The sequence below is a fragment of the Microcebus murinus genome, chromosome 5 (assembly GCF_040939455.1).
Source record: "Microcebus murinus isolate Inina chromosome 5, M.murinus_Inina_mat1.0, whole genome shotgun sequence".
Lineage (NCBI taxonomy): Eukaryota > Metazoa > Chordata > Mammalia > Primates > Cheirogaleidae > Microcebus > Microcebus murinus.
Window position 1 is genome coordinate 92,795,452 of NC_134108.1, and position 13,732 is coordinate 92,809,183.

General features: G+C 45.2%; 1 pseudogene; it reads left to right on the forward strand.

The window, feature by feature from the left end:
• Positions 1-5,303: 5,303 nt before the first annotated feature.
• Positions 5,304-6,121, forward strand: LOC142870970 (large ribosomal subunit protein uL30 pseudogene; annotated as a pseudogene).
• Positions 6,122-13,732: the final 7,611 nt, after the last annotated feature.

Below are 13,732 nucleotides of genomic sequence, written 5' to 3' on the forward strand. Positions count from 1 at the left end.
AGTCAAAGCTTTTTTAAGAATTTGGTGTGGGATTTTCTTTTTTTTTTAAATTTATTTTATTTAATTTATTTATTTTTGAGACAGAGTCTCACTCTGTTGCTGGCCTAGAGTGTCGTGGTGTCAGCCTAGCTCACAGCAACCTCAAACTCCTGGTCTCAAGCAATCCTCCTGCCTCAGCCTCCTGAGTAGCTGGGACTACAGGCATGTGCCACCATGCCTGGCTCATTTTTTTCTCTATATATTTTTAGTTGGCCAATTAATTTCTTTCTATTTTTAGTAGAGGCGGGGTCTCGTTCAGGCTGGTTTTGAACTCCTGATCTCCAGCGATCCACCTGCCTCGCCCTCCCAGAGTTGCTAGGATTACAGGCGTGAGCCACCGTGCCCGACTTATTTAGTGTTTAAATTATACTTTCCTAAGTGCTCTCTCACTATCCGTTTAACTATATGTTATGTCAATGTGAAATAAATCTTCCTTTACACATTCAATCTCGGTTCTAATTCCTTTGTTGTTTGGTAAGAGCTCTCGGTGGCATACGTGAGTGACGGAGTCTATGAATCCTTGTTTGTTTGCAGATATCTTCCTTTCACCCTGACAGGGGAATGATAATTTGTATATCAAATCCTTGAGTTGCAGGCCCTTTCTCTCAATAGTCAGAGGATGTTGCGCCAATGTATTGTTGCTTCTGGTATTACAAGTCAGAAGTCCTATACCCATCTGCTTCTTTTTATTTCTGCCTAGAAACATAAGATTTCCTCTTTCTGGCCAGGCGCGGTGCCTCACCCCTATAATCCTAGCACTCTGGGAGGCCGAGGCGGGTGGATCACTTGAGCTCAGGAGTTCGAAACCAGCCTAAGCAAGAACCAGACCCCATCTCTATATTTATTTATTTGTTTGTTTGTTTGTTTGTTTGTTTGTCCTGTAGTCTACCTTTTGACGGACCCCATCTCTGTAAAAAGTAGAAAATTTAGCCGGGTGTGGTAGTGCACACCTGTAGTCCCAGCTATTCAGGAGGCTGAGGCAGGAGGATCTCTTGAGCCAAGGATTTCGAGGTTGCAGTGAGCTATGATGACACCACTGCAGTCTAGCCAGGGTGACAGAGTGAGACTGTATCTCAAAAAAAAAGAGAAGAGTTCCTCTTTCTCTTTCCAGTTCAGTAATTATTTTTATGCAATCTTCCTGGAACTCAGTCTTCTTTCCTTTCCTCCAAATTTATTTTTGACCCTTCTGTAATTCCTACTAGATGCATGTGAAGTCCCTTAGATCTGTCTTCTGAGTCCCTTATCATTTCCTTCATAATTTTGTTTTGTTTTGAGACAGAGTCTGGCTTTGTTGCCCAGGCTACAGTGAGTGCTGTGGCGTCAGCCTAGCTCACAGCAACCTCAAACTCCTGGGCTCAAGGGATCCTCCTGCCTCAGCCTCCCGAGTAGCTGGGACTACAGGCATGCACCACCATGCCCGGCTAATTTTTCCTATATATTTTTAGTTGGCCAATTAATTTCTTTCTATTTTTAGTAGAGACAGGGTCTCACTCCTGCTCAGGCTGGTTTCGAATTCCTGACCCTGAACGATCCTCCCGCCTCGGCCTCCCGGAGTGCTAGGATTACAGGCGTGAGCCACCGCGCCCGGCCATTTTCTTCATGATTTTTATCTCTTTGTATTCTTGCTCTGGGTTGTGAGATATTTCTTTTAGTCTTCCAGGCCACTATTTCAGGTCTCAGCAGTGACCATCCTCCCCGTCAGATCATTTACTAGTGTTTTTAGCCCACAAATCAAGGTTTATGGTTCCAGAAAGTTGTATGTGTTTTTTTTTGGGGGGGGGGGAGATTACAGGAGTTCTCTTTTTTTTTTTTTTTTTTTGAGACACAGTCTTACTTTGTTGCCCAGGCTAGAGTGAGTGCCGTGGCGTCAGCCTAGCTCACAGCAACCTCAAACTCCTGGGCTCAAGCAATCCTGCTGCCTCAGCCTCCCGAGTAGCTGGGACTACAGGCATGCGCCACCATGCCCAGCTAATTTTTTCTATATATATATTAGTTGGCCAATTAATTTCTTTCTATTTTTATAGTAGAGACGGGGTCTCACTCTTGCTCAGGCTGGTTTTGAACTCCTGACCTCGAGCAATCCACCCAGCTTGGCCTCCCAGAGTGCTAGGATTATAGGCGTGAGCCACCGCGCCCGGTCTACAGGAGTTCTTTTAAATGTTCTCAGCATTTTTTGGTTCAAGGTGTTTGTGTCCTCAGACTGTTCCAGTTTCATGAGACTGCCAACCACATCTTCTGCTTGTTTGCTATTTCCCTGGCTATTGGGTACTTTTTTCTTTGCTCTTTTCCCTCACCCTCTCACTGAGGCTTGGAGAGAACTTTTAGCGGCAACATCTTAGTCCATTCAGATTGCTATAACATAAATCCTGTAAACTCAGTGGCTTATTAACAACAGACATTTATTCTTATAGTTCTAGAGGCTGGGAATTGCCAAATCAAAGTGTCAGCAGATTTAGGATCTGGTGAGGACTCATTCTACCTCATACGCAGCGTCTCCTATCTGGCTTCATGAGGCAAAAGGGGTGAATGAGCTCTCTTGGGCCTCTTTTATAAAGGCACTAATCCCATTCCTGAGGACTCCACCCATGTGACCTAGTCACCTCCCCAGGGCCCCACTTCTTAATATAATTGCATTGGGAGATTGGGTTTCAACATATGAATTTGGGGAGACCGTAGCAGGCAGCAGTCCACAAGTAGGGAGGGCGCGCAATGCCCTCTGCCCACGTGGGTCACTGTCAGAGCCCACCTGAGCACTAGGAGGAACCATCTCTCTCCCGGTCTCCTCAGCTGATTGGCTGGTAGATCCAAGGAGTAAGGAGGACTCAGCTCCACAACTCCTCTGGGGCACGGGGGAACAGCCCACTCTCTAAGGAACTCTTTTCTTTTTTGAGACAGAGTCTCGCTTTGTTGCCCAGGCTAGAGTGAGTGCTTATGGCATCAGCCTAGCTCACAGCAACCTCAAACTCCTGGGCTCAGGCGATCCTCCTGCCTCAGCCTCCCGAGTAGCTGGGACTACAGGCACGCACCACCATGCCCAGCTAATTTTTTCCTATATATATTAGTTGACCAATTAATTTCTTTCTATTTTTAGTAGAGACGGGGCCTTGCTCTTGCTCAGGCTGGTTTCGAACTCCTGACCTCACGCAATCCGCCCGCCTCGGCCTCCCAGAGTGTTAGGATTACAGGCGTGAGCCACTGCGCCCAGCCTCTAAAGAACTCTTGAGAGGACAAGCACAACTCCTGCCCCAGGGTCTACAGGCCTTCCCATCTCATGCCTTTGGGGTCCTCAAACTTTTTAAATGGGGTCCAGTTCACTGTCCTTCAGACCGTTGGAGGGCCGTTGGAGAGTGCGGCGCATATTCCATACATGCGCACTGTGGGCCCGGGACGAGTTGGCTGCTAAGCAGGACAGGCAGCGGTGGCAAAAACACCTTGGGCCGGATAAATGTCCTCGGCGGACTGCATGTGGCCCGCAGGCTATAGTTTGAGGACCCCTGCTTTGGAGTTTGGTCTGAGTCTCACCCCAGGGGTTCTCCACCACTGGTCTTCACAGTCTTACCAGGCTCAAGTGGGGAAGCTCCTAGATTCCACCATGCTCTTTGTAGATTATTTATTTATTTATTTATTTATTGGCAACAGTCTCACTCTGTCACCTGGGCTAGAGTGAGTGCCGTGGCATTAGCCTAGCTCACAGCAACCTCAGACTCCTAGGCAATACTCCTGCCCCAGCCTCCCGAGTAGCTGGGACTACAGGCATGTGCCACCATGCACAGCTAATTTTTTATATATATTTTTTTATTTGCCCAATTAATTTCTTTCTATTTTTTAGTAGACATGGGTCTCACTCTTGCTCAGGCTGGTTTTGAACTCCTGACCCTGAGCAATCTGCCTGCCTTGGCCTCCCAGAATGCTAGGATTACAGGCGTGAGCCACCTCGCCCCGCCGAATTGTCCCTTTAAAGTGTGTGTGGCAGCATGCACAGGCAACCTCACAGTCCGATGGCTCCTTCTGTGTTGTGTCTTAGGGCCATCCAGGGAGCCATCTGGCAGTCTCAGCTCTGGCCAGGCCATGACCTCTCCCTGACAGTCCCGGAGGAAGACACTTTAGCTCAGCTGACCGAATTCTCAACTGTGCTCCGTAGCCTCGCTCCTCAGCGTGGCTCATCTGCAGCCCTGAATACCATGCACTTAATATCGTTTTATCCCCTGTGGAATTTCTCCATCTGCAGCTCATGGCTCTTTTCCCTGTTCCAACCGCAGAAAGCATTCCTGGCTTAAAATGTTGTACGCTAGTGAGACGAGTTGCTGGCCAACCACGTGGATCTCTATAGACACCTGTGAGCAGGCTGGGCCACCTTCTGCACGACACCCCTGCATTGCCACCCCCACCCACCACTGCCTGGTCACTGCAATTCACAGCCACATCTGAGAAAGTCTTTGGCTTCCACAACTGGGCCATTATCCCCACATTTTCAGGAAGAGCTAGACTTCTGAGAGTAGTGGGGCTCTCTCAGGCATTTCTGGTTAAAAGGACTTTTACCTTCTTTTCTCTATATATAGGAGGATTTCACCCAATATCATTAAGATTGCTGTGTTGCCACCACCTTTAGGTCTAGCACTCCCTATGAGTCTCCAAACCTGCCCTGAAGCTCCGGGAAGAGTTCTGAGGGCAGGGCAGTCTTCTGGCACATCTCACGTGTAAAAAAAAAAAAAAAACCAAAGTCTCAGCCCTGACTCCCTCAAACTCCTTATGCAAAAGAGGAGGTAAAAGCCTCAGGCACCTGTGAAGAACTGGCCCCACAGATCATTCATTAAGGAAATGTCTTGCTGACCTCCATAAGCAGGGACATGCAAATTTTTTTTTTTGAGACAGAGGCTTGCTTTGTTGCCCAGGCTAGAGTGGGTGCCGTGGCGTCAGCCTAGCTCACAGCAACCTCAAACTCCTGGGCTCAGGCAATCCTCCTGCCTCAGCCTCCCGAGTAGCTGGGACTACAGGCACGCACCACTATGCCTGGCTAATTTTATATATATATATATATATATATATATATATATATATATATATATATATTAGTTGGCCAATTAATTTCTTTCTATTTATAGTAGAGACGGGTCTCGCTCTTGCTCAGGCTGCTTAAAAAAAAAAAATCAAAGTCTCAGCCCCCACTCCCTCAAACTCCTTATGCAAAAGAGAAGGTGAAAGCCTCAGGCATCTGTGAAGAACTGGCCCCACAGATCATTCATTAAGAAAAGGCTTTATTTCCTCTTTTCTGGCTGGAACCATGGAGGGCGCAGAAGAGAAGAAAAAGAAGGTTCCTGCTGTGCCAGAAACCCTTAAGAAAAAGCGAAGAAATTTCGCGGAGCTGAAGATCAAACGCCTGAGAAAGAAGTTTGCCCAAAAGATGCTTCGAAAGGCAAGGAGGAAGCTTATCTATGAAAAAGCTAAGCATTATCACAAGGAATACAGGCAGATGTACAGAACTGAGATTCGAATGGCCAGGATGGCAAGAAAAGCAGGCAACTTTTATGTACCTGCAGAACCCAAATTGGCATTTGTCATCAGGATCCGTGGTATCAATGGTGTGAGCCCAAAGGTCCGAAAGGTGTTGCAGCTTCTTCGCTTTCGGCAGATCTTCAATGGAACCTTTGTTAAGCTCAACAAGACTTCAATTAACATGCTGAGGATTGTAGAACCATATATTGCATGGGGGTACCCAAACCTAAAGTCAGTAAATGAACTAATCTACAAGCGTGGTTATGGCAAAATCAATAAGAAATGAATTGCATTGACAGATAACGATTTGATTGCTCGATCTCTTGGTAAATATGGCATCATCTGCATGGAGGATCTGATTCATGAGATCTATACTGTTGGGAAACGCTTCAAAGAAGCAAATAATTTCCTGTGGCCCTTCAAGTTATCATCTCCACGGGGTGGAATGAAGAAAAAGACAACCCATTTTGTAGAGGGTGGAGATGCTGGCAACAGGGAGGACCAGATCAATAGGCTTATCAGAAGAATGAACTAAGGTGTCTACCATGATTATTTTTGTAATCTGGTCAGTTAATAAACAGTGACTGCTTTCAAATTGAAAAAAAAAAAAAACAAAACAAAACAAAAAAAAGAAAAGGCTTTGCTGACCTCCATAAGCAGGGATATGCAATTTTTTTTTTTTTTTTTTTTTTTTTTTTGAGATGGAGGTTCGCTTTGTTGCTCAGGCTAGACAGGGTGCCGTGGTGTCAGCCTAGCTCACAGCAACCTCAAACTCCCCGGCTCAAGCAATCCTGCTGCCTCAGCCTCCCGAGTAGCTGGGACTATAGGCATGAGCCACCATGCCCGGCTAATTTTTTCTATATATTTTTAGTGGGCCAATTAATTTCTTTCTATTTATAGTAGAGATGGGGGACTCGCTCTTGCTCAGGCTGCTTTCGAACTCCTGACCTTGTGCAATCCGCCTGCCTCAGCCTCCCAGAGTACTAGGATTACAGACGTGAGCCACCGTGCTCGCCGGGACATGCAAATTATACCTATGTCTAGCACCTAACACTAAAGCCCATCTGATTCCACACTGAGAAGGACACTGCTGCCATTCATGAGGTTTCTGTCCTCACCACCTGATCAGGTGACCTCCCAAAGATCCCACCTCCTAAAACCATCAAATTGAAGATTAGGATTCAACATAAGAATTTTTGTGCAACACAGACATTCAGTCTGTAGCATCAAGAATGCTTTTTTTCTTCTTGATAGCGTTGCATTTTTATCCAATATAATTAGATTGTTCTGCCCAGAGGCCTTTGTGAAACTTTTTGACAATTAATTGCTCGAATTGTTTTTTTTAGCCTTTCCACCATTGAACTTTCTGGGATGAGTCTTGTGTTACCCAGATAAGAGCTGCTCCAGGCCAGCACGCTTGGAGATGAAAGTGACCCTTTTAGGATTTCACTGGCCCAGTAATGAATATATCAGTCAAAATGAGATTTTAATCATGATCCAAGACTAAGATCTTTTTATTAGAACTATCCAAAACGTCATTCATCACTGTTCCACTCCACATTTAAATATGGGATATTTAACCACATTTAAATATTGTTAAATTACCTGCTCAGAAAAGTCTTTAGACTTTGTGTCCTTTCCAGTTACTGCCCATCCCCTTTCATTTCATGGTCATTTCCTCTGTTTTTAAGCACTTACTCCTAGGCAATCTGGCGTCCTGGGTTTCCTCTTTTACTCCACAGGCCCTCATTTCTCTAAAGTTCATGCAATCTTCCTAGTCAAATAGAAATTTCTTTTTTACGCCACTTGTTCCTTCTCATCTTCTGTAACCAGAGGACACTATGCTGCATGTCTACACGGCCCCACATGGGGACCTGTCACCAGTTTCATATTGAAACCACTTCTCAGTTTCTATTTCATTCATATCTAGTTTTTTTTTTTTTTTTGAGACAGAGTCTCGCTTTGTTGCCCAGGCTAGAGTGAGTGCCGTGGCGTCAGCCTAGCTCACAGCAACCTCAAACTCCTGGGCTCGAGTGATCCTACTGCCTCAGCCTCCCAGGTAGCTGGGACTACAGGCATGCGCCACCATGCCCAGCTAATTTTTTATATATATATCAGTTGGCCAATTAATTTCTTTCTATTTATAGTAGAGACGGGGTCTCGCTCTTGCTCAGGCTGGTTTTGAACTCCTGACCTTGAGCAATCTGCCCGCCTCGGCCTCCCAAGAGCTAGGATTACAGGCGTGAGCCACAGCGCCCGGCCCCATATCTAGTTTTTTAACCAAACTCACAAGGTGCTTTTCAAGTGACAGAACGGTTGTTTTTGGAGTCAGGACTGAGATAAATGTGCAAAGAAAACAAGGTATCAATGGTAGGGAAATTCTAAGGGAGACGCAGTGTGGAAAGGTAGACAAAAATACCTGGAGAAATGAAAATAAGGATGGCTTGGGTCTAAGCAATCTCCTGAAAGAGGAAATTGTTATTTTTTATTTTTTTTAAAGCTGGTCAAGTGGAGCAGTGGGAGTGGAGAAGGAACAAAAGAATCTGTAACTGGTTGTGATCAATTAGTTGTAAACACCACTGCACTCGGACCAACCAGGAAATTATTTTTATTGCGCATAATTTTAGGGAAGCACACATAAACATATTCTTGGCTGCAAGACTCTACATGACTAACCTCTGCCTACACACACACACTCACACACACACACACACACACGCACGCTCAGGCTCACACATAATCTCATGACTCTTCAGCTGCTCACCCTGCTGCAATTGAGATAGACCCAAACCCCACCAGAGTCTTCCCTCTGGCTATTCTCCCTGCCTGGAACACTTTCCCCCACAAATCCCTAGGGTGAACCCCCTTTCTTTCTTTGAGTCTTTGTTCAAATATGATGTTCTTAAGAAAGCTGAAAGAAGGCTGGGTGTGGTGGCTCATTCCCGTAATCCTAGCACTCTGGGAGGCCGAGGCAGGCGAATCACTCCAGGTCAGGAGTTCAAAACCAGCCCGAGCAAGAGTGAGACCCCATCTCTACTATAAATAGAAAGAAATTAATTGGCCAACTAATATATATAGAAAAAATTAGCCGGGTGCGGTGGCTCACGCCTACAATCCTAGCACTCTGGGAGGCTGAGGTGGGTGGATTGCTCGAGGTCAGGGGTTCTAAACCAGCCTGAGCAAGAGCGAGACCCTGTCTCTACTATAAATAGAAAGAAATTAATTGGCCAACTAATATATATAGAGAAAAAATTAGCCGGGCATGGTGGCGCATGCCTGTAGTCCCAGCTACTCGGGAGGCTGAGGCAGCAGGATTGCTTGAGCCCAGGAGATTGAGGTTGCTGTGAGCTAGGCTGACACCGCGACACTCACTCTAGCCTGGGCAACAAAGCGAGACTCTGTCTCAAAAAATAAAAATAAAAAAGAAAGCTGAAAGGGGGAAAATATCTTTTCCTCACCCATCACAATATTCATGGCTATGACCCCTACAACAAAAAACAAATTAACAAGAGAAAGGCCGGGCGCTGTGGCTCACGCCTGTAATCCTAGCACTTGGGAGGCCGAGGCGGGCGGATTGCTCAAGGTCAGGAGTTCAAAACCAGCCTGAGCAAGAGCGAGACCCCGTCTCTACTATAAATAGAAAGAAATTAATTGGCCAACTAATATATATAGAAAAAATTAGCCGGGCATGGTGGCGCATGCCTGTAGTCCCAGCTACCCGGGAGGCTGAGGCAGAAGGATCGCTCGAGCCCAGGAGTTTGAGGTTGCTGTGAGCTAGGCTGATGCCACGGCACTCACTCTAGCCTGGGCAACAAAGTGAGACTCTGTCTCAAAAAAAAAAAAAAAAAATTAACAAGAGAAAAACATACAAAGGTATTTAATGTAAGTTTCATATGACATGGGAGCCTTCACAAAAGAAGACTCAAAGAAACAGGGAACACCATTTTTATGGACAACCGTGCAGAAGTGTGATTGGAGGACAAAAGGGCGATCCAATGGTAACAGATGTGGGGGAACTTAGCAAGTTCCCTTTGTTCGGTTTTTTCCCCTATGTCTCTGTGTTTTCATTCCTTTCCTCTGGGTACAGAAAGGACCCCTCTGGAATGAGGGTCATATGACCTACTTTAGAGGAAGGTCAGAGAATTCTTTATAGCCTGCTTCAGGAGAGAATGGTGGGAGAAGATTAGAGGGAACTTCCTGCCAATGTCAAGGTGCTTATTTTAGGGTAGCATATCCTGAACCCTGGCAAAGCCTACCCTGATGATTTTATGTATATATTTTTGGGGGCATGGGACATAGTCTTGCTCTGTCACCCTGGCTAGAGTGCAGTGGCATCATCATAGCTCACAGCAACCTCAAACTCTTGGGCTCAAGGGATCCTCCTGTCTCGGCTTCCTGAGTAGCTGGGACTACAAGCACGTGCCACCACTCTTGGCTACTTTTTATATTTTTAGTAGAGATGGGGGGTCTCACTCTTGCTCAGGCGGGTCTCGAACTCCTGACCTCAAACGATCCTCCCGCCTCATCCTCCCAGAGTGCTAGGATTATAGGCATGAGCCACTGCGCCCGGCCCTGATGAGTATACCGTGTTTCCCCGAAAACATGACAGGGTCTTATATTTATTTTTCCTCAAGAAGACAACACCCCAGGGCTTATTTTCAGGGGATGTGTTATTTTCCCCTCAAAGCCTCAGCTTGCAGTGCGCACAGGATGGCCGGGACCTGACAGGGGGAGCCGACCTCGTTGGTGGGGCTGCCGCACCTTTCCTGTCACCTCTGGGATAGTAGCTGTCACGATGGGGCAGATGAGAAGGGCTGCTCATCTTCTTTACCACCCTGTGACGAAATGCATGGGTTGTGCAGACACGCTGCGTAGCCACGCCCATCACTAGGTCTTATTTTCGGGGTAGGGCTCATATTGTGCAAATGCTTAGAACTCTTGCTACGGCTCATTTTATGGGTAGGTCTTATTTTCACGGAAACATGGTATTTAACATGCAGTGTATCCCTGTTAAATGCTGGCTTCTATAAACAACCTACTGGTAAGAAAAAGCTGAGTGTATTCATATTGTGATAAAAGAGAAAGAATGTGCACTACTTTGGCAGAGTCTTGGAGCCAGAGGGGGTGAAGTTGGGATGTTAGGAGGTCTAGGAGACAGGTTTAAAGCAGATCTTTTGTTGTAGGGACTTGATTGGGAGTTACATTATAAAAATTATAGACTTGGCCGGGTGTGGTGGCTCACGCCTGTAATCCTAGCACTCTGGGAGGCCAAGGTGGGAGGATCATTTGAGCTCAGGAGTTTGAGACCAGCCTGAGTGAGACCCCGTCTCTACTAAAAATAGAAAGAAATTAATTGACCAACTAAAAATATATAGAGAAAAAATTAGCAGGGCATGGTGGCGCATGCCTGTAGTCCCAGCTACTCAGGAGGCTGAGGCAGGAGGATCTTTTGAGCCCAGGAGTTTGAGGTTGCTGTGAGCTAGGCTGATGCTAGGCTCGCACTCTAGCCTGGGCAACAAAGTAATACTCTGTCTCAAAAAAAAAAAAATTAAAAAGTAAAAATTATAGACTTGGTAGGCAAAGCAAAGCAAAGATTTGAGATGAACATTTATTTCTAAGAGTCTTAGAGAGCAAACAGAATTCGATCAAGCTGTTCACCTAAATGGATTTTTTGGAAAGTTCCTGGAACAAACAATAAGGCTATTTGCAATGTGTATCTCCTGGTAAAGAGTTTCCTGGAATAGTAAAATTATGTTGTTGAAGACAGTGGAATAGAAAAGTTCTGCTAGGAAAGACAGTTCCCTGGTAAACGTTTGTTAATGTAGATGCTACGCTCAGAGCAGTTCTTTCGTCCAATCTCCTTTCTTTACTCTCAGCACTATTTTTCCCCTCAGCACTTATCAAGTTCCATTATAACATACTATTTAATTTAATGATTATGTTTGTTTATTGGCTGTCTCCCACCACCCCTCCCCATGAGAGTGTGAGCCCCACTAGACAATACCTGATACACATCAATAATAATAATAGCAAACTATGTACTAGATGCTGTTCTAAGGGCTTTTTTCTTAATTCTTCTTCTTTTATTTTTTTATTTTTTTGTTTTTATTTAATTTTTTTTTTTGAGACAGAGTCTCGCTTTGTTGCCCAGGCTAGAGCAAGTGCCGTGGCGTCAGCCTAGCTCACAGCAACCTCAAACTCCTGGGCTCAAGCGATCCTCCTGCCTCAGCCTCCCGAGTAGCTGGGACTACAGGCATGTGCCACCATGCCCGGCTAATTTTTTCTATATATATTAGTTGGCCAATTAATTTCTTTCTATTTATAGTAGAGACGGGGTCTTGCTCTTGCTCAGGCTGGTTTCGAACTCCTGACCTCGAGCAATCCTCCCGCCTCGGCCTCCCAGAGTGCTAGGATTACAGGCGTGAGCCACAGCGCCCGGCCTTCTTCTTTTATTTTTTACTTTCTTTCTTTTTTTATGAGACAGAATTTCATTCTATTGCCCCGGCTAGAGTACAGTGGCTTCATCACAGCTCACTGCAACCTCAAACTCCTGTGCTTAAGGGATCCTCCTGCCTCAGCCTCCTGAGTACCAGTGACTACAGGTGTGCACCACCACTTCCAGCTAATCTTTTCTATGTTTTTAGTAGAGACAGACTCTCACTCTTGCTCAGGCTGGTCTTGAACTCCTAAGCTCAAGGGATCCTCCTGCCTCGGCCTCCCAGAGTGCTAGGATTACAGGCGTGAGCCACCACACCCAGCCAAAGGGCTTTATATTTAATCCTCACTAAAACCTTATGAGATAGATACTAATATTGTCTCCATTTTACAGGCAACAAAGCCTAAACACAGAGATATTAAGTCCATTTGCCTAAGATCACATAGCTAGTAAATATAGAGTCTGGATTAGAAATCAGAGTTTGGCATATTTTCAAGCTCCTTATTAAGAGCGCTCTGCATGGGGGGACATTTCGGTGAAGTTTCACACAGGAGGTGTTAAAATAATTAATTGTTGGCCACTAGGCTGAGGCAGCTCCAGCACCCCTTGGTTCCCATGTGAACAAACTGAAATCCTACTCTGTGTAAACAGTAAAATGAAACTTAACCTTAACCAAGTGGAAACCACCAACAAACCTCTAGCTAGGGACTGTTCGCCGGAATGATCCAAATAAGCCCATTGTTCCACCTGAACTAATCGAATATTCCTTTGCCTTGCTTCTGCACACACCCTAGCAAACTCTTCCCCTGGCACCCCTTTTGTGGAGCCCCCAAACTCCTTGAAATCTGGTGCTGTCCAATTCATGAATTGCTGTCTGCTCTAATAAACTCCTCAAATGTTTAAAATAAATTTTATTTTGTTTTTAATCAACACATAATAATTGTACATATATATGGTACATATATGTACCGTGTGATGTTTTGATACATACGTACATTGTGTAATGATCAAATGAGGATACTTAGCATATCCATCACCTCCAGCACTTGTTGTTTCCTTATGGTGAGAAAATTCAAAATCCTCACTTTTAGCTATTTTGGAGTAGACAGAACGCTATTGTTGACTATAAGTCATCCTATAGTGCAATAGGATGCCAGAACCTATTCCTCCTATCTAGGGTAACTTTGTACCCTAAACTCTTCAAAATTTTAATGCGGCTAAGTATATCTTTTAATAGAAGCAAATATTTTTTTAAGCTGAACCCATTTCCAAAGGCCAATCCACAAAGAAGTTTCTAAAACCTCCCTGACAACACCCTGCCTAGAGGATTAAAAGTGTGCCTACATACCTCTCCTCCTACTGAACAGCAAATATTTACTTCTTTTATTTTTCTCTCCCTCATTGCCATTGTAGATCACAGGCCCTTTTCTTTTCTTTTCTTTTTTTTTATGGATGAGACCAATTCTCACCTTTTTTGTTTGTTTGTTTTTTGAGACAGAGTCTCACTCTGTTGCCCAGGCTAGAGTGAGTGCTGTGGCGTCAGCCTGGCTCACAGCAACCTCAAACTCCTGGGCTCAAGTGATCCTCCTGCCTCAGCCTCCCGAGTAGCTGGGACTACAGGCATGCGCCACCATGCCCGGCTAATTTTTTCTATATATATTAGTTGGCCAATTAATTTCTTTCTATTTATAGTAGAGACGGGGTCTCACCTTGTTCAGGCTGGTTTCGAACTCCTGACCTTGAGTGATCCACCTGCTTCGGCCT